This window comes from Cherax quadricarinatus, chromosome 81 (assembly GCF_038502225.1).
Source record: "Cherax quadricarinatus isolate ZL_2023a chromosome 81, ASM3850222v1, whole genome shotgun sequence".
NCBI classification, from domain to species: domain Eukaryota; kingdom Metazoa; phylum Arthropoda; class Malacostraca; order Decapoda; family Parastacidae; genus Cherax; species Cherax quadricarinatus.
This window is the reverse complement of record NC_091372.1, coordinates 4,737,387-4,764,724: the sequence shown is the minus strand read 5'-3', so window position 1 is coordinate 4,764,724 and position 27,338 is coordinate 4,737,387. Positions and strand designations below refer to the sequence as shown.

At 46.3% G+C, this 27,338-nt stretch overlaps 1 protein-coding gene across 1 annotated transcript in view; it reads right to left on the bottom strand.

Moving 5' to 3' along the window:
• hpo (serine/threonine-protein kinase hippo) overlaps positions 1–27,338 on the bottom strand; it is a 304,676-nt gene that overhangs the window by 182,078 nt on the left and 95,260 nt on the right. The gene's annotated exons all lie outside the window — the stretch shown is intronic.

The window sequence follows — 27,338 nt, the reverse complement described above, 5'->3', positions numbered from 1 at the left end:
GAACCGTTCTATAGTACACGAGATGGCTTGTGTGATGCTAGCACCAACAGCCTAATAGATCAGGTCATCTACCAGGAGGCGTGGCATGGGAGCGTCCCCTGGGAATTAACAGCAGGTAGATATATCAACAGGTAGACAGAACACCTCCATGCAACACACACTTTAAAGGGACTCGCTTTGTACATCAGAAAACTAGGCCCTTGTGTTTTTATTGATTGCACAGGCAAGGGCTCTTGATCCAAGGAACTGTTATCGCCTTCCTTGCATCAAACCTGATTATTGCTCATTCTCTGACACTATCCCTAACGGGTTGGGAGCTTCCCAATAAATGGAATTAAAGCAGTTGGTAGAAAGCAGCTATCCTGGGAGTAGACAGCAGCTATCCAGGGAGTAGACAGCAGCTATCCAGGGAGTAGACAGCAGCTATCCAGGGAGACAGCAACTATCCAGGGAGTAGACAGCAGCTATCCAGGGAGACAGCAACTATCCAGGGAGTAGACAGCAGCTATCCAGGGAGTAGAAAGCAACTATCCAGGGAGTAGAAAGCAACTATCCAGGAAGTAGACAGCAGCTATCCAGGGAGTAGAAAGCAACTATCCAGGGAGTAGACAGCAGCTATCCAGGGAATAGAAAGCAACTATCCAGGGAGTAGAAAGCAACTATCCAGGGAGCAGAAAGCAACTATCCAGGGAGCAGAAAGCAACTATCCAGGGAGCAGAAAGCAATTATCCAGGGAGCAGAAAGCAACTATCCAGGGAGCAGACAGCAACTATCCAGGGAGCAGACAGCAACTATCCAGGGAGCAGACAGCAGCTATCCACGGAGTAGACAGCAGCTATCCAGGGAGTAGACAGCAACTATCCAGGGAGTAGACAGCAACTATCCAGGGAGTAGACAGCAACTATCCAGGGAGTAGACAGCAGCTATCCAGGGAGTAGACAGCAGCTATCCAGGGAGTAGACAGCAGCTATCCAGGGAGCAGAAAGCAGCTATCCAGGGAGCAGAAAGCAACTATCCAGGGAGTAAAAAACAACTATCCAGGGAGTACAAAACAACTATCCAGGGAGTAGACAACAGCTATCCAGGGAGCAGGAAGTAACTATCCAGGGAGTAGACAGCTATCCAGGGAGTAGACAGCAGCTATCCAGGGAGTAGACAGCAGCTATCCAGGGAGTAGACAGCAGCTATCCAGGGAGTAGACAGCAGCTATCCAGGGAGTAGACAGCAGCTATCCAGGGAGTAGACAGCAGCTATCCAGGGAGCAGAAAGCAACTATCCAGGGAGTAGACAGCAGCTATCCAGGGAGCAGAAAGCAACTATCCAGGGAGTAGAAAACAGCTATCCAGGGAGTAGACAACAGCTATCCAGGGAGCAGAAAGTAACTATCCAGGGAGTAGACAGCAGCTATCCAGGGAGTAGACAGCAGCTATCCAGGGAGTAGACAGCAGCTATCCAGGGAGCAGAAAGCAACTATCCAGGGAGTAGACAGCAGCTATCCAGGGAGCATAAAGCAACTATCCAGGGGGTAGAAAACAGCTATCCAGGGAGTAGACAACAGCTATCCAGGGAGCAGAAAGTAACTATCCAGGGAGTAGACAGCAGCTATCCAGGGAGTAGACAGCAGCTATCCAGGGAGTAGACAGCAGCTATCCAGGGAGCAGAAAGCAACTATCCAGGGAGTAGAAAACAACTATCCAGGGAGTAGACAACAGCTATCCAGGGAGCAGAAAGTAACTATCCAGGGAGTAGACAGCAGCTATCCAGGGAGTAGACAGCAGCTATCCAGGGAGTAGACAGCAGCTATCCAGGGAGTAGACAGCAGCTATCCAGGGAGCAGACAGCAGCTATCCAGGGAGCAGACAGCAGCTATCCAGGGAGTAGAAAGCAACAATCCAGGGAGGTGGTACATTTATCCAATTTTAATCAGAAGCACGTTAAATGTTTTGCACTCTGGCAGGATTGTTAGTATTTTTTTACAATAGTTCCTTTACAATTTAAGAGACACTTACAATAATAGTATACAATACTGACAAGCGATGAATTAAGACGTGTTGCACTGGTATTGTACATGTGTAATTCCTCAAGTTGTGGGTATTGTATACCGTCACTGTCGTCATACTTGTCCCACACAACAATAATATGGAATCTTGGAAAAATAAATTCCCAGGTGTAGCACATTAAGAAGCCCTACCTGGAGGGCATTCTGGGGATCAACGCCCCCGCAGCCCGGTCCACGACCAGGCCCTCCGGCGGATCAGGGCCTGATCAACGAGGCTCTTACTACTGGCCGCACGCAATCCAAAGTACGAACCACAGCCCGGCTGATCCGGCACCGACTTTAGGTATCTGTCCAGCTCCCTCTTGAAGACAACCAGGGGTCTTCCCGTAATGCCCCTTATGGCTGGTGGGAGGCTGTTGAACAGTCTTGGGCCCCGGACACTTATTGCGTTTTCTCTTAGTGAACCTGTGACGCCCCTACTTTTCACTGGGGGTATGTTGCATCACCTGCCAAGTCTTTTGCTTTCGTAGGGAGTGATTTCTGTGTGCATATTAGGAACCAGTCCCTCCAGAATCTTACAGGTGTAGATTATGATATCTCTCTCTCGCCTGCACTCTAGTGAGTACAAGTCAAGTGCTTCTAGGCGCTCCCAGTAGTTAAGGTGTTTGATGGAACTTATACGTGCAGTAAAGGTTCTCTGTACATTCTCTAGCTCTGCAATTTCACCTGCCTTGAATGGGGATGTTAATGTACAGCAATATTCCAGCCTAGAGAGAACAAGTGATTTAAAAAAGATCATCACTGGCTTAGCATCTCTTGTCTTGAATGTTCTCATTATCCATCCTATCAGTTTCCTCGCAGATGTGATAGTGGCACTGTTGTGATCCTTGAAGGTGAGATCCTCAGACGTTACCACACCCAAGTCTTTCACATTACTTTTCCGCTCTATTGTTTGATTGGAGTTTGTAGTATACTCAGTCCTAGCTATTATTTCCTCCAGTTTTCCATAACGGAGGCCCTGGTATGAGAGCGAGCCGCAGGGGCGATCATCCCTGGAACCAGATATAAAACCCTTCAGGAGTGATCTTAATGCACACGAGCGTTGCCAGCAATAACAGTGTAGGTGACCACGTGGCCATACCACCACCACCACCAACTTAACCTCGTTGACACTGCTCTAACACCATGGCCACCTCCTTCCCCCAACCCTCTCCTACTATTATATCTCGCATAATATACTGTGTTCCTGACATGGTCATTTACTTACTCATTCATTCTCATTCTCTCTCATTTATGCATACATTCATTCATTCACACACGCTATTTAAACAGTGGTTCTACCGGGTTAGGCTATGAGGCCCTAACTTTAGTTACAAGTTAATAGCTGTTACCTACATCAGCTCATTTGAAAGCCTTTTTATTGTCACGAGACATATAAATAGGGAACATAATGAAGCTGGAGCCATCTGTGGGCCAGCAATTTCATTTGGTCAACCAGTTCGTCGATGTTATTATGCTGTACGAACATCTTCCAGATTCTAGTCATCCTAAGTATAAATGATCTCATATGAAGTGATGTTCTTGATAAGGGTGAAAACCACAGTGCAGTTGTTGTTGCTACCCGTCTTGTCGTGTAAAAGCTGTCTTCTCGCTGACCACGAAGTGGACAACATTGACCTTGTACACAACAGTAAGGCCACCCACATCCCTCCGGTATTGAAGGCTCTTCTGCTGAAATGAGAGATCTGTCTCAACAGGGTCCAGACGAGAGAGTAATAGTCTTGCTCTGTTCTCTATTCTGTCAAGAAGTTGTATATGAGACGGAGGAAGCAATTCAAGAAAGTGGAGCATATTCAAGGTATGAACAAACTTGTGCCTCGTACAGTCTTGTTGTTTCTGTCGTCGAGAAGATGCGATATAACTAAGCGCTGTAAGCTTCCTGGCCGCTTTGTCTGCGAGATTTACATGGTTCTTCTTAACCAGTTTGGAATAAAATTTTACTTTAAAGACATCAGCTTCATCCCCTGGTACCAACACTCTCCCATTCATTCTAACCACTGCTCCAGCATTATCATCATTTGTGTTTTCTCAGAAGCAAATGTAACCTGCAATGGTTTTCCCCAAATCGATATAACTGTAAGCTGGTGATTGATGCAGTTGAGAACAGCTGGCATTTCGTCCCTTGAATCCGTATGCCATAGTACAGTGCTCAGCATGTGCATGTGATTCTGGGATGAGTTGAAGGAGGTCACTGAAGTAGATATTCCATAACAACGGCTCAAGTACACTTCCCTGTGGAACACTGGCACCAATAGTTTGTCTTGCTGACTCTTGTCCTGTTGAAAACTACTCTCAAAGATCTACTTTAATGGTAATTACTAAGGAGGCATAGTACAGATCCAGCGATTCCCAGCGCTTGCAATTTTGCAGAGATAATTTTCCACCATTCTTCCAACATGAAAAGTAATGGTAGAGGTTTAAAGGTTTTGTGGTTACGCCGAGCCACCGTGACACCAGATCAAATCTAGCGTATTTTCATTTCTTGTTGGTTCTGTTATCCACCGGTTCGATATAAACTTTTCAGTTTCAAGAGTTCTCTGGTGTGTATTTGTTGGGGCATAGCACTGTACGGGTTGTTTATTATCTATGCAAACAACCAGTGCAGAGTACCAAGTCTTCTGCTTTCTGGTTTTCATGTACTCACCACTCAACCAACACCACACTCGTCCCTTGTCACTATCACCACCTCTGCCAACACCACACTCGTCCCATGTCACTATCACCACCTCTGCCAACACCACACTCGCCCCATATCACTATCACCCCCACCCCCTCCCCACACCCGTATCACAGCAACTAAACTCTCCCCACACCCGTATCACTACACTTGCCTCCTACTACCACTACTTGCTAAACGTTCTTTTAATACTTATTTACAGATCCCTATATCACCACCACCACTACCTCTTCAGTTCACTTGTTCTCTCTAGGCTGGAATACTGCTGTATATTAACAGTCCTTGTCAAGGCAGGCGAAATGTCAGATATGGAGAATGTAGAGAACCATCACTGTACCTATACGTTTAATCAATCACCTTAATTACTAGGAGCGTTTGAAGTCCCTTGACCTGTACTCCTTAGAATGCAAGTGAAAAAGTTACATAATATTTTACACCTGAAAGACCCTAGAGTGACTGGTCCCAAATCGGCACACAGAAATTACTCCGCACGAGAGCAAAAAACTCGGCAGACAGTACAATATATCCCCAATGAAAAACAGGGGTGCCATGAGTACACTAAGAAAATACAATAAGTGTTGGACTGCGTACGGCCAGCAGAAACAACCTGGTTGATCAGGTCCTGATCCACTGAGAGGCCTGGTTATGGACCTTGCCACGGGGGCGTTGACCCCTCATAACACCCTCCAGGTAGACCAATACATTAACCTTCCTCTACCACCCACACCACAACCCAGCACTTCCCATACCACACACGACCACCACACTAAAGCCCACCTCTAATACCAACGTACAGACCCGCCTTATCAACACAATATCTAAGAGAGTGGCGCATATCGAAGAGACAGAGCATCTTCAGGTAGACATGAATTGAGTCTTTCTGTGGGTCTCAGACAACAACATGACGTTTGAAATAAATGGTATAAAATACCGACACAATGGAAATATAAACACAAATGCAGTATAATGTGATCCTTTATTGACAACGTTTCACCCACACAGTGGGCTTTTTCAAGTCACACACGTGTATGACTTGAAAAAGCCCACTGTGTGGGTGAAACGTTGTCAATAAAGGATCACATTATACTGCATTTGTGTTTATATTTCCAACATGACATTTAACGAGGATAAGTTTCAGTTGCTCCTTGGAACGTAAGCAAGAAAAGTTTATCATAATTTGCACCAGGAAAAATCCTAGAATTAGTTCCAAACCTGTACACTGAAGTCACTCCGTATGGCAAGATATATGGCAGACAGTGGAAAATAACCACATTAAAAATAAAAACTGTTAATATCAGAGGTCCTCGACTTTTCAACGTTCCTCCTACGAGCATAAGTAAAATGACCAACAACCCTGTGGGTGTCTTCAAGAGGGAACTGGGCAAGTTCCTCAAGTCAGTTCCTGACCATCCAGGATGTAGTTCCAAGGTTGGTCGCTTTCTTCACTGTCGAAAAATTTCGCCTTTGTAGCAAGCTTTTTCAGCAGAATATAATACTGGAGTTAGTGTTACATCTACCAGTGTTACATTGTTTCGACTGAAGAAGCCTGCTGAGCAGGCGACACGTTTGGTCAGTAACGATACCCAAGTGTTGCATATATGTCTTATTCATCTAGTTGTGGCGTACTGTAACAGTAGGCCGGCAGGCTGGGAGGCAGGCTGGGAGGCAGGCTGGGAGGCAGGCTGGGAGGGAGGCAGGCAGGGAGGGAGGCAGGCAGGCAGGCAGGCAGGCAGGCAGGCAGGCAGGCAGGCAGGCAGGCAGGCAGGCAGGCAGGCAGGCAGGCAGGCAGGCAGGCAGGCAGGCAGGCAGGCAGGCAGGCAGGCAGGCAGGCAGGCAGGCAGGCAGGCATGAGGAACTGAAACACAGATCGATATCACTGACATGTAAGAGTGAGCCTCACATGTCAGTGTTTGGTTACCTGCAGACCATTCTGGGGGTCACTGTCCCCTGGGCCGGGTCCCACACCAGACCCCCTGGTTGAGTGCCGGATAAATGAAGCTGTAGGTGCTACGTACAAGCAGTCTAAAGTATACACAAAGTTCTTTCTTCAAGACATCTTGGGGGCTGATGGTAATTCCTATCATATAGGAAGGGAAGGTGTGGAGTCTTGGTCCCTTTACATTTACTGATTTATCTCTTAATTTACTTACTAAAACTTACAAAAGCACTAGGTAGGTTGATGACGCATCTAGATCAACACTAGGTAGGTTGATGACGCATCTAGATCAACACTAGGTACGTTGATGACGCATCTAGATCAACACTAGGTAGGTTGATGACGCATCTAGATCAACACTAGGTACGTTGATGACGCATCTAGATCAACACTAGGTAGGTTGATGACGCATCTAGATCAACACTAGGTACGTTGATGACGCATCTAGATCAACACTAGGTAGGTTGATGACGCATCTAGATCAACACTAGGTACGTTGATGACGCATCTAGATCAACACTAGGTAGGTTGATGACGCATCTAGATCAACACTAGGTAGGTTGATGACGCATCTAGATCAACACTAGGTACGTTGATGACCATTCCTGGATGGTGGTTGTGGCTACGTGAGAAGGTAGAACCTTCCTGGATGGTTGTTGTGGCTACGTGAGATGGTAGAACTTTCCTGGATGGTTGTTGTGGCGACGTGAGATGGTAGAACCTTCCTGGATGGTTGTTGTGGCTACGTGAGATGGTAGAATCTTCCTGGATGGTTGTTGTGGCTACGTGAGATGGTAGAACCTTCCTGGATGGTTGTTGTGGCTACGTGAGATGGTAGAACTTTCCTGGATGGTTGTTGTGGCTACGTGAGATGGTAGAACCTTCCTGGATGGTTGTTGTGGCTACGTGAGATGGTAGAATCTTCCTGGATGGTTGTTGTGGCTACGTGAGATGGTAGAACCTTCCTGGATGGTGGTTGTGGCTACGTGAGAAGGTAGAACCTTCCTGGATGGTGGTTGTGGCTACGTGAGAAGGTAGAACCTTCCTGGATGGTTGTGGGTACGTGAGATGGTAGAACCTTCCTGGATGGTGGTTGTGGCTACGTGAGAAGGTAGAACCTTCCTGGATGGTGGTTGTGGCTACGTGAGACTGTAGAACCTTCCTGGGTGGTGGTTGTGGCTACGTGAGACGGTAGAACCTTCCTGGATGGTTGTTGTGGCTACGTGAGACGGTAGAACCTTCCTGGATGGTGGTTGTGGCTACGTGAGACGGTAGAACCTTCCTGGATGGTTGTTGTGGCTACGTGAGATGGTAGAACCTTCCTGGGTGGTGGTTGTGGCTACGTGAGACGGTAGAACCTTCCTGGATGGTTGTTGTGGCTACGTGAGACGGTAGAACCTTCCTGGGTGGTGGTTGTGGCTACGTGAGACGGTAGAACCTTCCTGGGTGGTGGTTGTGGCTACGTGAGACGGTAGAACCTTCCTGGATGGTTGTTGTGGCTACGTGAGATGGTAGAACCTTCCTGGGTGGTGGTTGTGGCTACGTGAGACGGTAGAACCTTCCTGGGTGGTGGTTGTGGCTACGTGAGACGGTAGAACCTTCCTGGATGGTTGTTGTGGCTACGTGAGATGGTAGAACCTTCCTGGGTGGTGGTTGTGGCTACGTGAGACGGTAGAACCTTCCTGGATGGTTGTTGTGGCTACGTGAGACGGTAGAACCTTCCTGGGTGGTGGTTGTGGCTACGTGAGACGGTAGAACCTTCCTGGGTGGTGGTTGTGGCTACGTGAGACGGTAGAACCTTCCTGGATGGTTGTTGTGGCTACGTGAGATGGTAGAACCTTCCTGGGTGGTGGTTGTGGCTACGTGAGACGGTAGAACCTTCCTGGGTGGTGGTTGTGGCTACGTGAGACGGTAGAACCTTCCTGGATGGTTGTTGTGGCTACGTGAGATGGTAGAACCTTCCTGGGTGGTGGTTGTGGCTACGTGAGACGGTAGAACCTTCCTGGATGGTTGTTGTGGCTACGTGAGACGGTAGAACCTTCCTGGGTGGTGGTTGTGGCTACGTGAGACGGTAGAACCTTCCTGGATGGTGGTTGTGGCTACGTGAGACGGTAGAACCTTCCTGGATGGTTGTTGTGGCTACGTGAGATGGTAGAACCTTCCTGGATGGTTGTTGTGGCTACGTGAGAAGGTAGAACCTTCCTGGATGGTGGTTGTGGCTACGTGAGAAGGTAGAACCTTCCTGGATGGTGGTTGTGGCTACGTGAGACGGTAGAACCTTCCTGGGTGGTGGTTGTGGCTACGTGAGACGGTAGAACCTTCCTGGATGGTTGTTGTGGCTACGTGAGACGGTAGAACCTTCCTGGGTGGTGGTTGTGGCTACGTGAGACGGTAGAACCTTCCTGGATGGTTGTTGTGGCTACGTGAGATGGTAGAACCTTCCTGGATGGTGGTTGTGGCTACGTGAGAAGGTAGAACCTTCCTGGATGGTGGTTGTGGCTACGTGAGAAGGTAGAACCTTCCTGGATGGTGGTTGTGGCTACGTGAGAAGGTAGAACCTTCCTGGATGGTGGTTGTGGCTACGTGAGATGGTAGAACCTTCCTGGATGGTTGTTGTGGCTACGTGAGATGGTAGAACCTTCCTGGATGGTTGTTGTGGCTACGTGAGATGGTAGAATCTTCCTGGATGGTTGTTGTGGCTACGTGAGAAGGTAGAACCTTCCTGGATGGTTGTGGGTACGTGAGATGGTAGAACCTTCCTGGATGGTTGTTGTGGCTACGTGAGAAGGTAGAACCTTCCTGTATGGTGGTTGTGGCTACGTGAGACTGTAGAACCTTCCTGGGTGGTGGTTGTGGCTACGTGAGACGGTAGAACCTTCCTGGATGGTTGTTGTGGCTACGTGAGATGGTAGAACCTTCCTGGATGGTTGTTGTGGCTACGTGAGAAGGTAGAACCTTCCTGGATGGTTGTTGTGGCTACGTGAGACGGTAGAACCTTCCTGGATGGTGGCTGTGGCTACGTGAGACGGTAGAACCTTCCTGGGTGGTGGCTGTGGCTACGTGAGAAGGTAGAACCTTCCTGGATGGTGGTTATCATGTGACTAAGGTTGCTCTACCACCACTAGCGAAGATGTAAAAACAGCAAAGTGTTTTTGGCTCTGGGAGAACAGGAGGAATCGGGAGAGTATTACCTACGTTGTCATAATCAGAATTTTTAAGGGGAGTAGAGTGGTAACCCAGTGGAAGCCCTCAGTCAGATGACCAAAAGTTCTAGCTAAGACCCGGGTCAAGAAACACTTGTCCTATTTCCTGACGAGCTTTAACTAACCTACGTGGTTAACCTGCCTGGTTTATACTCTGAGAGTTGGAAGAGTAAATAAACAGATTAGATACATGTGTATCACTTGTGTATCTTTATTGTGGAAGCATTTCGCCACACAGTGGCTTATCAGTCCAATATAAAGAAGAATGGTGAAGATCAGAAGGAGTCGAGGTAATCAGTCCCTCAGCCTGGAGTCGGGGGAATCAGTCCCTCAGCCTGGAGTCGGGGGAATCAATCCTTCAGCCTAGAGTTGAGGTAATCAGTCCCTCAGCCTGGAGTCGGGGTAGTCAGTCCCTCAGCCTGGAGTAGAGGTAAGCAATCCCTCAGCCTGGAGTCGGGGTAATCAGTCCCTCAGCCTGGAGTCAAGGTAATCAGTCCCTCAGCCTGGAGTCGAGGTAATCAATCCTTCAGCCTAGAGTTGAGGTAATCAGTCCCTCAGCCTGGAGTCGGGGTAGTCAGTCCCTCAGCCTGGAGTAGAGGTAAGCAATCCCTCAGCCTGGAGTCGAGGTAATCAGTCCCTCAGCCTGGAGTCGGGGTAATCAGTCCCTCAGCCTGGAGTAGAGGTAAGCAATCCCTCAGCCTGGAGTCGAGGTAATCAGTCCCTCAGCCTGGAGTCGAGGTAATCAGTCCCTCAGCCTGGAGTCGGGGTAATCAGTCCCTCAGCCTGGAGTCGAGGTAATCAATCCTTCAGCCTAGAGTTGAGGTAATCAGTCCCTCAGCCTGGAGTCGGGGTAGTCAGTCCCTCAGCCTGGAGTAGAGGTAAGCAATCCCTCAGCCTGGAGTCGAGGTAATCAGTCCCTCAGCCTGGAGTCGGGGTGATCAGTCCCTCAGCCTGGAGTTGATATAGTCAGTCCCTCAGCCTAGAGTCGAGGTAGTCAGTCCCTCAGCCTGGAGTCGAGGTAGTTAGTCCCTCAGCCTGGAGTCGAGGTAGTCAGTCCCTCAGCCTGGAGTCGAGGTAGTCAGTCCCTCAGCCTGGAGTCGAGGTAGTCAGTCCCTTAGCCTGGAGTCGAGGTAGTCAGTCCCTCAGCCTGGAGTCGAGGTAGTCAGTCCCTCAGCCTGGAGTCGAGGCAATCAGTCCCTCAGCCTGGAGTCGAGGTAGTCAGTCCCTCAGCCTGGAGACGAGGTAATCAGTCCACCAATCAAGACTGATAGACTGATTACCTCAAACTACTCCTGATCTTCACCACTCTTCTTTGTACCGGACTAATGAAGCCACTGTGTGGCGAAACATTCCCACTAAAAATACCCCAGTGTTGCACGTGTCTAACTTACCAATCTGTCGGTCCTGTGAACATTTTTTTCTGTTAATATAAAAGAAAGTACAGAGGCAAAACAACACAGGGGATACGAGAAACTCTCATACACAACCTAAGTAGAGAAACAAACGCAACACAGCACAGGGGTGCTGGAAATACAATTTCACGGTAAAACAAAAGGGAGAGAGACAAGTACAGATCATAGAGAGCAAGATAAACCCAGTGACGCAGAAGTGTTTCAGTTGGTGGTGTTGTGAACCCGCCGCTGTTTTCCAAGACCGTGCCTGCGCAGATCAAGTAATGCGAGATAGTGCGTCAGCTGGTGATGATGGTAGTGGTGTTACGGTAGATGGTACAGAACTAGAAATGCCAGTGCCTCAGCTGGTTTTGTTAAGATAAGATAAGATAAGATTTCGTTCGGATTTTTAACCCCGGAGGGTTAGCCACCCAGGATAACCCAAGAAAGTCGGTGCGTCATCGAGGACTGTCTAACTTATTTCCATTGGGGTCCTTAATCTTGTCCCCCAGGATGCGACCCACACCAGTCGACTAACACCCAGGTACCTATTTGCTGCTAGGTGAACAGGACAATAGGTGTAAGGAAACGTGTCGAAATGTTTCCACCCGCCGGGAATCGAACCCGGGCCCTCCGTGTGTGAAGCGGGAGCTTTAGCCACCAGGCCACCGGGTTCACTGGTTCAGATTTTGTTTCTGGGAATGGTGTTGGAACAATTCTAGAAGTAGTTGGTACTGTAGTTGATCCTACAGTACCTACATGTACAGATGTACATGTAGTATACACAGAGTTAAGTTGGAGGCTGTCACAGTAAAAAGCTGTGTTCCACAAGGTGCAGTACTCGCGCCCATCTTTTTCCTTATCCTCATATCCAACATAGACGGAGATGTAAACCATAGCACCGCGTCTTCCTTTGCAGATGATACTAGGATCTGCAGAGTGTATCATCCATTGAGGACACACTAAATCTTCAAGAAGATATAAACTAAGTCCTCCAATGGGTCGCAGAAAAAAAAAATTTGATGTTCAAAGAGGATAAATTTCAGTTACTACGTTATTGAAAACCTGAGGAATTAAAAGCTAAAGAGGATTATAAGACAATTTTTAACCACACAGAAGAGCGATAAACTACTGTGAAGGACTTAGGAGTGATAAAGCCAGAGGATCTCGCCTACAAGGACCACAACTGTCATTATCACAACAGCGAGAAAATTGATAGGAAGGATGACGAGAACTTTCAAAACAAGGGATGCCAAGCCAATGATGATCCTCTTTAAGGCACCTGTTCTATCAAGGCTGGAATATTGCTGTACACTAACAGCTAATTTAAATCCAAGCGAAATAGCAGATCTGCAGAATATTCAGAGGACCTTCACTGAATATATAAGTTCAGTAATTACTGGGAACGTTCTAAGTGTTTTGATATGTGCTCCTTGGAGCGCAAGCAAGAAAAGTCGAGTCATAATTTACACCTGGAAAATCCTAGACGGACTGGTCCCAAATCTGCACATAGAAATCACTCGCTGTGAAAGCAGAAGACTGGGCAGACGGTGCAACATCGCCGCAATGAAAAACATGGTGCAATGAAAAGCAGGGTGCAATGAAAAGTAGGGTGCAATGAAAAGTAGGGTGAAATGAAAAGCAGGGTGCAATGAAAAGCAGGGTGCAATGAAAAGCAGGGTGCAATGAAAAGCAGGGTGCAATGAAAAGCAGGGTGCAATGAAAAGTAGGGTGCAATGAAAAGTAGGGTGAAATGAAAAGCAGGGTGCAATGAAAAGTAGGGTGAAATGAAAAGTAGGGTGAAATGAAAAGCAGGGTGCAATGAAAAGTAGGGTGAAATGAAAAGTAGGGTGCAATGAAAAGCAGGGTGCAATGAAAAGTAGGGTGAAATGAAAAGTAGGGTGAAATGAAAAGCAGGGTGCATGAAAAGTAGGGTGTAATGAAAAGCAGGGTGCAATGAAAAGCAGGGTGCAGTGAAAAGCAGGGTGCAGTGAAAAGCAGGGTGCAATGAAAAGTAGGATGCAATGAAAAGCAGGGTGCATGAAAAGCAGGGTGCAATGAAAAGCAGGGTGCAATGAAAAGTAGGGTGCAATGAAAAGTAGGGTGCAATGAAAAGTAGGGTGAAATGAAAAGTAGGGTGAAATGAAAAGCAGGGTGCAATGAAAAGTAGGGTGCAATGAAAAGTAGGGTGCAATGAAAAGTAGGGTGAAACGAAAAGCAGGGTGCAATGAAAAGTAGGGTGAAATGAAAAGCAGGGTGCAATGAAAAGTACGGTGCAATTAAAAGCACGGTGCAATTAAAAGCACAGTGCAATGAAAAGTAGGGTGCAATGAAAAGCACGGTGCAATGAAAAGTAGGGTGCAATGAAAAGCACGGTGCAATGAAAAGTAGGGTGCAATGAAAAGCACGGTGCAATGAAAAGTAGGGTGCAATGAAAAGCACGGTGCAATTAAAAGCACGGTGCAATGAAAAGCACGGTGCAATGAAAAGCACGGTGCAATTAAAAGCACGGTGCAATTAAAAGCACGGTGCAATTAAAAGCACGGTGCAATTAAAAGCACGGTGCAATTAAAAGCACGGCGCAATTAAAAGCACGGTGCAATTAAAAGCACGGTGCAATTAAAAGCACGGCGCAATTAAAAGCACGGCGCAATTAAAAGCGCGGCGCAATTAAAAGCGCGGCGCAATTAAAAGCACGGCGCAATTAAAAGCACGGCGCAATTAAAACACAAAACATAATCAGTGTCAGGGAGAGGGGGGGGCCTTCTAACATACATAAGAGGGATTACAAACAGAACCCTGGCTGTCCTCCAGAGGGAACTGGACAGATACCTAAAGTCAGTGCCTGATTAGCCGGGATGAGTGGCCAGCAGTAACAACCCTGTTAATCAGGATCTCATCCAACGTGAGGCCTGGTCATGGACTGAGCCGCGGGGGCGTTGACCCCCCGGAACTCTCTCTATGTAGGTAGGTGGTTATGTGAGAGCAGGGTAGAACCTCCTTGGGTGGTTTTGAGAGGATAAAACGTCTCCGGGTGGTTGTTGTGGTATCATGAGAGGAGGGTTGAACCTGCCTGGATGGTTGTTGTGGTATCATGAGAGGAAGGTTGAACCTGCCTGCATGGTTACTGTGGTTATCGTGAGAGGAAGGTTGAACCTGCCTGGATGGTTACTGTGGTATCATGAGAGGAAGGTTGAACCTGCCTGCATGGTTACTGTGGTTATCATGAGAGGAAGGTTGAACCTGCCTGGATGGTTACTGTGGTTATCATGAGAGGAAGGTTGAACATGCCTGGATGATTGTGGTATCATGAGAGGAAGGTTGAACCTGCCAGGATGGTTGCTGTGGTTATCATGAGAGGAAGGTTGAACCTGCCTAGATGGTGGTTGTGGCATCATGAGAGGAAGGTTGAACCTTCCTGGATGGTTTTTGTGGTATCATGAGAGAAAGGTTGAACCTGCCTGGATGGTTACTGTGGTTATCATGAGAGGAAGGTGGAACCTGCCTGGATGATTGTGGTATCATGAGAGGAAGGTTGAACCTGCCTGGATGGTTGTTGTGGTATCATGAGAGGAAGGTTGAACCTGCCTGGATGGTTACTGGTTATCATGAGAGGAAGGTTGAACCTGCCTGGATGGTTACTGCGGTTATTATAAGAGGAAGGTTGAACCTGCCTGCATGGTTACTGTGGTATCATGAGAGGAAGGTTGAACCTGCCTGCATGGTTACTGTGGTTATCGTGAGAGGAAGGTTGAACCTGCCTGGATGGTTGTTGTGGTATCATGAGAGGAAGGTTGAACCTGCCTAGATGGTGGTTGTGGCATCATGAGAGGAAGGTTGAACCTTCCTGGATGGTTTTTGTGGTATCAAAATAGGAAGGTTGAACCTGCCTGGATGGTTGTGGTATCATGAGGAAGGTTGAACATGCCTGGATGGTTACTGTGGTTATCATGAGAGGAAGGTGGAACCTGCCTGGATGGTTGTGGCATCATGAGAGGAAGGTTGAACCTGCCTGGATGGTTGTTGTGGTATCATGAGAGGAAGGTTGAACCTGCCTGGATGGTTACTGTGGTTATGAGAGGAAGGTGGAACCTGCCTGGATGGTTGTGGTATCATGAGAGGAAGGTTGAACCTGCCTGGATGGTTACTGTGGTTATCATGAGATGGTTATCATGAGAGAAAGGTTGAATCTGCCTGGATGGTTACTGGTTATCATGAGATGGTTATCATGAGAGAAAGGTTGAACCTGCCTGGATGGTTAATGTGGTTATCATGAGAGGAAGGTTGAACCTTCCTGGATGGTTGCTATGGTTATCATGAGAGGAAGGTTGAACCTTCCTGGATGGTTGCTATGGTTATCATGAGAGGAAGGTTGAACCTGCCTGGATGGTTACTGTGGTTATCATGAGAGGAAGGTTGAACCTGCCTGGATGGTTACTGTGGTTATCATGAGAGGAAGGTTGAACCTGCCAGGATGGTTACTGTGGTTATCATGAGAGGAAGGTTGAACCTGCCTGGATGGTTACTGTGGTTATCATGAGAGGAAGGTTGAACCTGCCTGGATGGATACTGTGGTTATCATGAGAGGAAGGTTGAACCTTCCTGGATGGTTGCTATGGTTATCACGAGGAAGGTTGAACCTTCCTGGATGGTTGCTGTGGTTATCATGAGGAAGGTTGAACCTTCCTGGATGGTTGCTATGGTTATCATGAGAGGAAGGCTGAACTTGCCTGGATGGTTACTGTGGTTATCATGAGAGGAAGGTTGAATCTGCCTGGATGGTTACTGTGGTTATCATGAGAGGAAGGTTGAATCTGCCTGGATGGATACTGTGGTTATCATGAGAGGAAGGTTGAACCTTCCTGGATGGTTGCTATGGTTATCACGAGGAAGGTTGAACCTTCCTGGATGGTTGCTGTGGTTATCATGAGGAAGGTTGAACCTTCCTGGATGGTTGCTATGGTTATCATGAGAGGAAGGCTGAACTTGCCTGGATGGTTACTGTGGTTATCATGAGAGGAAGGTTGAATCTGCCTGGATGGTTACTGTGGTTATCATGAGAGGAAGGTTGAATCTGCCTGGATGGTTACTGTGGTTATCATGAGAGGAAGGTTGAACCTTCCTGGATGGTTACTGTGGTTATCATGAGAGGAAGGTTGAACCTTCCTGGATGGTTGCTATGGTTATCATGAGAGCAAAGTTGAACTTGCCTGGATGGTTACTGTGGTTATCATGAGAGGAAGGTTGAACCTTCCTGGATGGTTGCTATGGTTATCATGAGAGCAAAGTTGAACTTGCCTGGATGGTTACTGTGGTTATCATGAGAGGAAGGTTGAACCTGCCTGGATGGTTACTGTGGTTATCATGAATAAGGTTGAACCTTCCTGGATGGTTGCTATGGTTATCATGAGGGGAAGATTGAACCTGCCAGGATGGTTACTGTGGTTATCATGAGAGGAAGGTTGAACCTGCCTGGATGGTTGCTGTGGTTATCATGAGAGGAAGGAACCTGCCTGGATGGTTGCTGTGGTTATCATGAGAGGAAGGTTGAACCTGCCTGGATGGTTACTGTGGTTATCATGAGAGGAAGGTTGAACCTGCCTGGATGGTTGCTGTGGTTATCATGAGAGGAAGGTTGAACCTGCCTGGATGGTTGCTGTGCTTATCATGAGAGGAAGGTTGAACCTGCCTGGATGGTTGCTGTGGTTATCATGAGAGGAAGGTTGAACCTGCCAGGATGGTTACTATGGTTATCATGAGAGGAAGGTTGAACCTGCCTGGATGGTTACTGTGGTTATCATGAGAGGAAGGTTGAACTTGAACCTGCCTGGATGGTTACCTATAGTTATTCTTCCCAGGTAACCATAAATTTTTACTCTCGAAATTTTCCATAAATTTCAATATTGTTATTCTTGGTTAATTTTGTTCATATTAACTTCCATTAACCACTATTTATGAATAATTACTCAACAAAAAAAAACGAAATAAAAAGAAAAAGAGTATGTTACGTCTGGCAGCGCAGAGTATATTGTAAAATAAGGAGCGTACATTTCTTCACCGTTCGTGAGAAATGTACGCTGCTTGTCAACTGTGTCTGGAGTAGGAGGTGGTCGAGATAAACCTATCTAAGAGACGGGAAATCCTGTGTTACCAACCATCTGAGTCCTACACCAAACACACAGTCAAGAATGTGAAGTATAGGCAACCTCTACCCAGAGGGACTGATTACCTCAAACTTCTCATCCACCGTTGCTCTGCATGGGATTGAAGCCACTGGTTGGCGAAACGTTTCCAGAACAAAGATACACAAGTGTTGCACAAGTGTCTTATTTATCATCTTGTCAATTTTCTAAACCAATTATTCAAACACTAAGTACTTCCAAATGTACTCCTTGCAACGTAGCAGAGACGGACATCAGAATTTACACCTGCAAATTCTAGACATTGGTCACAAACCTGAACATCGAAATTACTAACAAACAAATCAAGAAAGACAGACAGTGCAAAATACTTTCAGCGAAAAGCAGTGATGCCATGAACGCAAAGATGGGTTAGTAAGTGCAAAGGGTCCAAGACTCTTCACGCTCCCTGGGTGCTGTCTTCAAAAGGCATTTGATAAATCATAGAAACTCTGAGCTCGAAGTCATAACAGGCTAGTTCTGAATAATTCCTGATCAACAAGTCTGTAGTACATGCGTTGGATTGCAAGTGATTCGTACCAACAGCCTGGTTGATCAGACCAGCAACTGGGAAGGCCTGATTTGAGGGTAAGGGTAGTGTGTGGCCTGAGAAACAGACTCCAGGTGAGTGCAGGTGGAGATGGTTACATGCTCCACCAATAGTTGTGCGAGCGATTTTGAGGTTATGCCTAGCATGGTACAATAGGCTTGCTGTAGCGTTCCTCAGTTATGCTCTTTCTTGCACTAGTGCCCCCCGCTGCCAGTGACCCACACCACACCTCCACACCACACCAACCTTCTGCCAGATTCTCATATTTCACCTTCACATTCACTCAAGGTATGGAGCAGAATACTTACTAAGACTCTCCACCTCAAAGTTACTTCTCAAGGCTGAGGGACTGACCACCTCAAAGTTAGTTCTCCAGGCTGGAGGACTGACCACTTCAGCCCTACTTCTCCAGGCTGGAGGACTGACCACCATCTATCACTATTGTTTCCTCTATATTTCGACTGACTAAGGCTGCTGAGCAGGCGAAACGTCTAGACCTAAAACGTGACAAGCTGTTACACAAATTTTACTCATCTACTTACCAGTACAGTATACCATTAATATAATACTTCCGACTTGTTTATCAGAATGCAGAGCAACAGTAATGGACGAGGCGTCAGTGTAACATGTGCTCTCCCTATATACTGAACTAACCATACCACGGGCGGGATTTGAACCCGCGGTCAGAGTGTCTCAAAACTCCAGACCGTCGCGTCTGGAGTTTTGAGACTCTGACCGCGGGTTCAAATTCCGCCCGTGGTATGGTTTGTTTGCAATCGTGTCATTACGATTTCGTGAGTCATATACTGAACTGATCTGCTCGGGATGCCACCCACAATACTTGACTAACACCCAGGTAAATGTTTCCTATGTTAACACAGGTAACAGGTGTAAGGAGGCTTACCCAGAAGTCTCACCCTGCCCAGGATGCCACCTACAACACTCGACTAACACTCAGGTACCTATTTACCGTTATGTGTAGAGGGAAAAAACATGCAAGGAGACTTGCCCATATGTCTCACTCTGTACAGGATACCATCCACAATAGTCTTCTAACATCCCGGTACCTAATTGCTATGAAGGGCAACAGGTGTTACATTATAATTATGGGGGAACAGATGTTAGAAAAGTAGTCTATACATCTCGCCCTGAAAGAGAATCGAACCCCGGTGGCCTGGTGGCTAAAGCTCCCGCTTCACACACGGAGGGCCCGGGTTCGATTCCCGGCGGGTGGAAACATTTCGACACGTTTCCTTACACCTATTGTCCTGTTCACCTAGCAGCAAATAGGTACCTGGGAGTTAGTCGACTGGTGTGGGTCGGATCCTGGGGAACAAGATTAAGGACCCCAATGGAAATAAGTTAGACAGTCCTCGATGACGCACTGACTTTCTTGGGTTATCCTGGGTGGCTAACCCTCTGGGGTTAAAAATCCGAACGAAATCTTATCTTATCCATTAGATTGTATGCTGGATGCTGTTCCACTGAGCGATATACCCGAGACCATTTTCGCGACTTTTTCTACCTGGCCTGGGGCAAAAATTTTCTGTTGGCCGTCTGTTCAACCAGGCTGTTGGTGTTGGAGTACCGCTGGCTCTCATAGTCTGATTGATCTGGCACTTGGCAGAGAGTGATCCAGTTTCAGTTTGAAAACCTTCACATTATCGTATCAGATCTGTGTTTTACTAGTAAAACCCAGAGTGGTCGTTGCTATTAAAACCCAGAGTGGTCGTTGCTAGTAAAACCCAGAGTGGTCGTTGCTAGTAAAACCCAGAGTGGTCGTTACTAGTAAAACCCAGAGTGGGCGTTACTAGTAAAACCCAGAGTGGTCGTTGCTAGTAAAACCCAGAGTGGTCGTTGCTAGTAAAACCCAGAGTGGTCGTTGCTAGTAAAACCCAGAGTGGTCGTTGCTAGTAAAACCCAGAGTGGTCGTTGCTAGTAAAACCCAGAGTGGTCGTTGCTAGTAAAACCCAGAGTGGTCGTTACTAGTAAAACCCAGAGTGGTCGTTGCTAGTAAAACCCAGAGTGGTCATTGCTAGTAAAACCCAGAGTGGTCATTGCTAGTAAAACCCAGAGTGGTCATTGCTAGTAAAACCCAGAGTGGTCGTTACTAGTAAAACCCAGAGTGGTCGTTGCTAGTAAAACCCAGAGTGGTCATTGCTAGTAAAACCCAGAGTGGTCGTTACTAGTAAAACCCAGAGTGGTCGTTACTAGTAAAACCCAGAGTGGTCGTTACTAGTAAAACCCAGAGTGGGCGTTACTAGTAAAACCCAGAGTGGTCGTTGCTAGTAAAACCCAGAGTGGGCGTTACTAGTAAAACCCAGAGTGGTCGTTACTAGTAAAACCCAGAGTGGGCGTTACTAGTAAAACCCAGAGTGGTCGTTGCTAGTAAAACCCAGAGTGGGCGTTACTAGTAAAACCCAGAGTGGTCGTTGCTAGTAAAACCCAGAGTGGGCGTTACTAGTAAAACCCAGAGTGGTCGTTGCTAGTAAAACCCAGAGTGGGCGTTACTAGTAAAACCCAGAGTGGTCGTTACTAGTAAAACCCAGAGTGGTCGTTGCTAGTAAAACCCAGAGTGGTCGTTACTAGTAAAACCCAGAGTGGTCGTTGCTAGTAAAACCCAGAGTGGTCGTTACTAGTAAAACCCAGAGTGGTCGTTGCTAGTAAAACCCAGAGTGGGCGTTACTAGTAAAACCCAGAGTGGTCGTTACTAGTAAAACCCAGAGTGGTCGTTGCTAGTAAAACCCAGAGTGGTCGTTGCTAGTAAAACCCAGAGTGGTCGTTACTATTAAAACCCAGAGTGGTCGTTGCTATTAAAACCCAGAGTGGTCGTTGCTATTAAAACCCAGAGTGGTCGTTACTAGTAAAACCCAGAGTGGTCGTTGCTATTAAAACCCAGAGTGGTCGTTACTAGTAAAACCCAGTGGTCGTTACTAGTAAAACCCAGAGTGGTCGTTGCTAGTAAAACCCAGAGTGGTCGTTACTAGTAAAACCCAGAGTGGGCGTTACTAGTAAAACCCAGAGTGGTCGTTACTAGTAAAACCCAGAGTGGTCGTTGCTAGTAAAACCCAGAGTGGTCGTTGCTATTAAAACCCAGAGTGGTCGTTACTAGTAAAACCCAGAGTGGTCGTTGCTATTAAAACCCAGAGTGGTCGTTACTAGTAAAACCCAGAGTGGTCGTTACTATTAAAACCCAGAGTGGTCGTTACTAGTAAAACCCAGAGTGGTCGTTACTAGTAAAACCCAGAGTGGTCGTTGCTATTAAAACCCAGAGTGGTCGTTACTAGTAAAACCCAGAGTGGTCGTTACTAGTAAAACCCAGAGTGGTCGTTACTAGTAAAACCCAGAGTGGTCGTTACTGGTAAAACCCAGACTGGTCGTTACTGGTAAAACCCAGAGTGGTCGTTACTAGTAAAACCCAAAGTGGTCGTTATTGGTAAAACCCAAAGTGGTCGTTACTAGTAAAACCCAGAATGGTCGTTACTAGTAAAACCCAAAGTGGTCGTTACTGGTAAAACCCAGACTGGTCGTTACTGGTAAAACCCAGAGTGGTCGTTACTGGTAAAACCCAGAGTGGTCGTTACTGGTAAAACCCAGAGTGGTCGTTACTAGTAAAACCCAGAATGGTCGTTACTGGTAAAACCCAGAGTGGTCGTTACTAGTAAAACCCAGAGTGGTCGTTACTGGTAAAACCCAGAGTGGTCGTTACTAGTAAAACCCAGAGTGGTCGTTACTGGTAAAACCCAGAGTGGTTGTTACTAGTAAAACCCAGAGTGGTCGTTACTGGTAAAACCCAGACCCTGGCTTTACTAACACTTCTTCCCCTGGCTATGTTGGCTGGGTACATAACAAATATTCATACCATGATAAAGTTCCTTTATTAGTAGTAGAATATATCAATATGTTAATAAAGACAATATTTGATTCCTGGTATTTTATTATCCACCAGAGACTTTGTCAGAATCAAGTATTTAGTGGATGTATAGTTTCAATAAAATACAATAAACCCCGTATTCTCCCTTAACATGATTTGTGTATGCTTCCAGGGAGGGAAGGGAAAAGAAGGGATGGAATGGATAATGAGGGAGGGAAGAGATATTGAGGAAGGGGAAGGGAAAGGGGGAGAAGGAAGGGGAGAAGGAAGGGAAGAAGGAATGCAACATAAGCAGCATTGCTGGAATACTTGCGGCTCTCAACAGCGGAAACACAACCATCTCCACTATACCCAGGGGAAACTCCTCCAGTCTTGCCTCACAAAACAACACGTTCACTGCTCCAACATGATTACTATTATTTAAGTTTTGGCATTATCTTCCTCACGGCCTGGTGGCTGACCAGGCCTCCTACCTTGCAAATAATATAGCACCAAAAAAAATATTAAGAATCATACAAGAAATTAAAGGTACGTTTCTTAAGTGGGTGTAACTTGGACCTGACTGGCTTCGGCCGGTAGCTTGGGCCGGAGGTGACTTGGACCTACTAATCATGGGCTAGTAGGCCTTCTACAGTGCTCCTCCTTTATGTTCTTATAAATGTAAGAAGTTTGAAATATTTACTATATCAGTCATGTTACGCGTTTATGAGAGAGAAACGATCAGTAATCCTGCTAGTGGAAAAAAAAAGGGTTTCCATTTCCCACGCATTTGACGGGACGATAGACCCTCCCTAACTATCTGTAAATACTCGGGTATCTCCCTCACAGGCACCAGATTGACTACCTGTAACTACCAGGAATTTGCCTACTTGTGAGTAATCAAGTATCTAGGACATGCATACCCGTCCTAGTACGCAAGTGCTTCTTAACTGCGCCCTCTCCAGAGGAACCTAATGCGCAAGTGCTTAAAACTGCGCCCTCTCAAAGGGGACCTTTGAGAGGTACCTACGTTCAACTGTTTGTTGCTAGCACCATCTGTGTGACTGACCACATTACTAGCCAGAAGAGCTGGTCTGGGACTTGACCGAGGGGGGACGGTGACCCCTTGAACTGACAACATTGAATGAGGTCAATATACCAGAGAAAATTAGTAGTAAACACATTTTAAGGAGACTTCACAAAGATCTATCAATCCAATTCACTGAATTGATAAAGTCCTCCGTAGAAGTCGAAACGTCTCAATAAATGTTCTACATGTTGATGTTTCTACACAGTTTTCAATATAGTGGCCTACCGGGTTATGACAAGTTACATTTGATTCACAGACACTTTCGATCTAATACTTTTTAGCTTTACTCTTCATACTCCCGCAGCCCGACCCTGGTCCAGGCTTGTTTGCTGCTGGTACACACTTGTTTTATATTTCTACAAAACTTGTCAGAGTGCTTTATGTACGGGTCGACTGGTGGTTACAAGTACATGTAGGCAACACATTGCGTCTCCTGAAGGATACCTAAAGGACGTTTGCGGGCAGTCAATGCCCTTGCGGCCCGGTCCCAGACAAAGCCTCTTGGCGGATCAAGGCCTGATCAACCAAGCTGTTACTACTGGCCACATGTAGTCCAACGTACGAATTACATTATTATTATTATAATCACAGGGAAGCTCTTAACGTACGAACTACAGTCCGGCTGGTCAGGCATTGATCTAAAGAACGTGCCCAGTTCCTCTTGAAGACCGCCAGAGGTTTCTTGTTAATTTCCCGTTTGCACGAAGGAAGGGCGTTGAAGAGTCGGGGACCTCTAACACTCAAATGCGCCCCTGCATTTTAGTGGAGGTATTTTGCACAGTTTGCCACGTCCCTTGCTCTGGATTTACAGCAGTCCTTCCAGGATTTTCCAGGTGTAAATTACGTACCTTTCAAAAATCCCTAAAAACGGCACTCTATATATTAAGGTACGAGCATCCCAACAATCAGACGTCACCCTCCCCCACGGCTGCGTAGTTTAAAGAGCCACGCATTTACAGAAGACAAGGAGTGTTGAAGACACAAGCCAACCTCGTCATCAGATTCACTTCTCCTGTTACAAGCATCTGACATACGTCAACTCTCCTCTTGTATAACACCACCTACAAAAACGAATGAATCTAACACTGGATGTGCTCGGTAGGCAAATTATATTACGTCATCCATCTTTCCTGCGTGGTGTAACCAACTCTGGATGTTATCCATTCTGCCCAAGTGGCATGATAACCAACTCTGGATGTTATCCATTCTGCCCAAGTGGCATGATAACCAACTCTGGATGTCATCCATTCTGTCCAAGTGGCATGATAACCAACTCTGGATGTTATCCATTCTGTCCAAGTGGCATGATAACCAACTCTGGATGTTATCCATTCTGCCCAAGTGGCATGATAACCAACTCTGGATGTTATCCATTCTGCCCAAGTGGCATGATAACCAACTCTGGATGTTATCCATTCTGCCCAAGTGGCATGATAACCAACTCTGGATGTTATCCATTCTGCCCAAGTGGCATGATAACCAACTCTGGATGTTATCCATTCTGCCCAAGTGGCATGATAACCAACTCTGGATGTTATCCATTCTGCCCAAGTGGCATGATAACCAACTCTGGATGTTATCCATTCTGCCCAAGTGGCATGATAACCAACTCTGGATGTTATCCATTCTGCCCAAGTGGCATGATAACCAACTCTGGATGTTATCCATTCTGCCCAAGTGGCATGATAACCAACTCTGGATGTCATCCATTCTGCCCAAGTGGCATGATAACCAACTCTGGATGTTATCCATTCTGTCCAAGTGGCATGATAACCAACTCTGGATGTTATCCATTCTGCCCAAGTGGCATGATAACCAACTCTGGATGTTATCCATTCTGCCCAAGTGGCATGATAACCAACTCTGGATGTTATCCATTCTGTCCAAGTGGCATGATAACCAACTCTGGATGTTATCCATTCTGTCCAAGTGGCATGATAACCAACTCTGGATATTATCCATTCTGTCCAAGTGGCATGATAACCAACTCTGGATATTATCCATTCTGTCCAAGTGGCATGATAACCAACTCTGGATGTTATCCATTCTGTCCAAGTGGCATGATAACCAACTCTGGATATTATCCATTCTGTCCAAGTGGCATGATAACCAACTCTGGATATTATCCATTCTGTCCAAGTGGCATGATAACCAACTCTGGATATTATCCATTCTGTCCAAGTGGCATGATAACCAACTCTGGATATTATCCATTCTGTCCAAGTGGCATGATAACCAACTCTGGATATTATCCATTCTGTCCAAGTGGCATGATAACCAACTCTGGATATTATCCATTCTGCCCAAGTGGCATGATAACCAACTCTGGATATTATCCATTCTGTCCAAGTGGCATGATAACCAACTCTGGATATTATCCATTCTGTTCCAAGTGACCTGATCAACTCTGTTAACCACCGAGCGCTCATTGGCTGTCTAATTTCGCCAGGGACGAATTCGTGTACCAAACTGCCTGGAGACGAGTGTATGTACCATGGGGCCAGAACCTACTCAAAATACCACCAATATTATACAACTTTCAAATGTCAGCAGAAACAAGGACTTCAACACCCTGTTTGATCTGGCAATCCACTGGGAGGCCTGGTCTGAGACCGGGCCACAGAGATGGAATTTGACAAGGAAATCCATCCCATGTAGTGGAATATGACAGGGAAACCCACCCTGTATGATGAAATAAGACGGAAACCCATCCTGTGTGATGGAATATGACAGGTAATATAGCTAACTTTTATTCTATCATAGATTAGTGAAAAAACACAATGATAATATAGTTAATTTTTGCTAAATAAAATATACGAGGACAAAATTTCAGATAATAAACAGATGGAATAATGATCAGTGTTTTTTTTTTTTAGCTAGTCTTGCTATAGTAATTATTTACTGTTTTATATTCTAAGAATTTTTAGTAAAAATTGCTAGGGTATATTTTGTTATATTTTCAGACGTAAAAAATTAAATAGAATAAATCAGGGAACGGGTGGGGGTTTGAACCCATGGCAGGGTTCAAGCTCCACTCGTTTCCTGATTTATTTACAATCGTGCCATTACGATTTCGCGAGTCTAAAATAGCATGCGAGTGACACTGATATGGTGCGTAGTTACTTGGCTCGTTGGGAAGGTAATTTAATTGACACACAACACAGGTTATGAAATTCTGTTGTAAAGACGTTTTGTACACTAGGGACTTTTATCAGTTCACCTGTGTGATGTATAGTGTTCCTGGTGGACCAAAGGTCTTCAGAATAAAATACCATAGCTGGCAGCATGTCTTTATTTACATACTATGGGTACAGGACTGTCCACTAACTCAGCTGTACTCAGGAACTTCATGCTTCACTACCAGCCCTTACCAGTCAGTGTCAGAATCAAGGCTACCACTCATGCTGTCTGGGTGACAGCACGGATTACAACCCTGCAGTCAAACCAGCCTAGCAAAATATACTTGGATGTCTCACATAGGTTTGCGGCAAATTTCTCGACTTACGTTAATGTTAGGTTAGATTAAATTAAAGTTTAGTCAGACTGTGGTTTCCCATTCAAATATGACAGGGGAACCATCCTGTGTGATGGAATATGACAGGGGAACCATCCTGTGTGATGGAATATGACAGGGGAACCATCCTGTGTAATGGAATATGACAGGGAACCATCCTGTGTAATGGAATATGACAGGGGAACCATCCTGTGTAATGGAATATGACAGGGAACCATCCTGTGTGATGGAATATGACGGGGGAACCATCCTGTGTGATGGAATATGACGGGGGAACCATCCTGTGTGATGGAATATGACAGGGGAACCATCCTGTGTGATGGAATATGACAGGGGAACCATCCTGTGTGATGGAATATGACAGGGGAACCATCCTGTGTGATGGAATATGACAGGGGAACCATCCTGTGTGATGGAATATGACAGGGGAACCATCCTGTGTGATGGAATATGACAGGGGAACCATCCTGTGTGATGGAATATGACAGAGGAACCATCCTGTGTGATGGAATATGACAGGGGAACCATCCTGTGTGGTGGAATATGACAGAGGAACCATCCTGTGTGATGGAATATGACAGAGGAACCATCCTGTGTGATGGAATATGACAGAGGAACCATCGTGTGTGATGGAATATGACGGGAACCATCCTGTGTGATGGAATATGACAGGGGAACCATCCTGTGTGATGGAATATGACAGGGGAACCATCCTGTGTGATGGAATATGACAGGGGACCATCCTGTGTGATGGAATATGACAGGGGAACCATCCTGTGTGATGGAATATGACAGGGGAACCATCCTGTGTGATGGAATATGACAGGGAACCATCCTGTGTGATGGAATATGACAGGGAACCATCCTGTGTGATGGAATATGACAG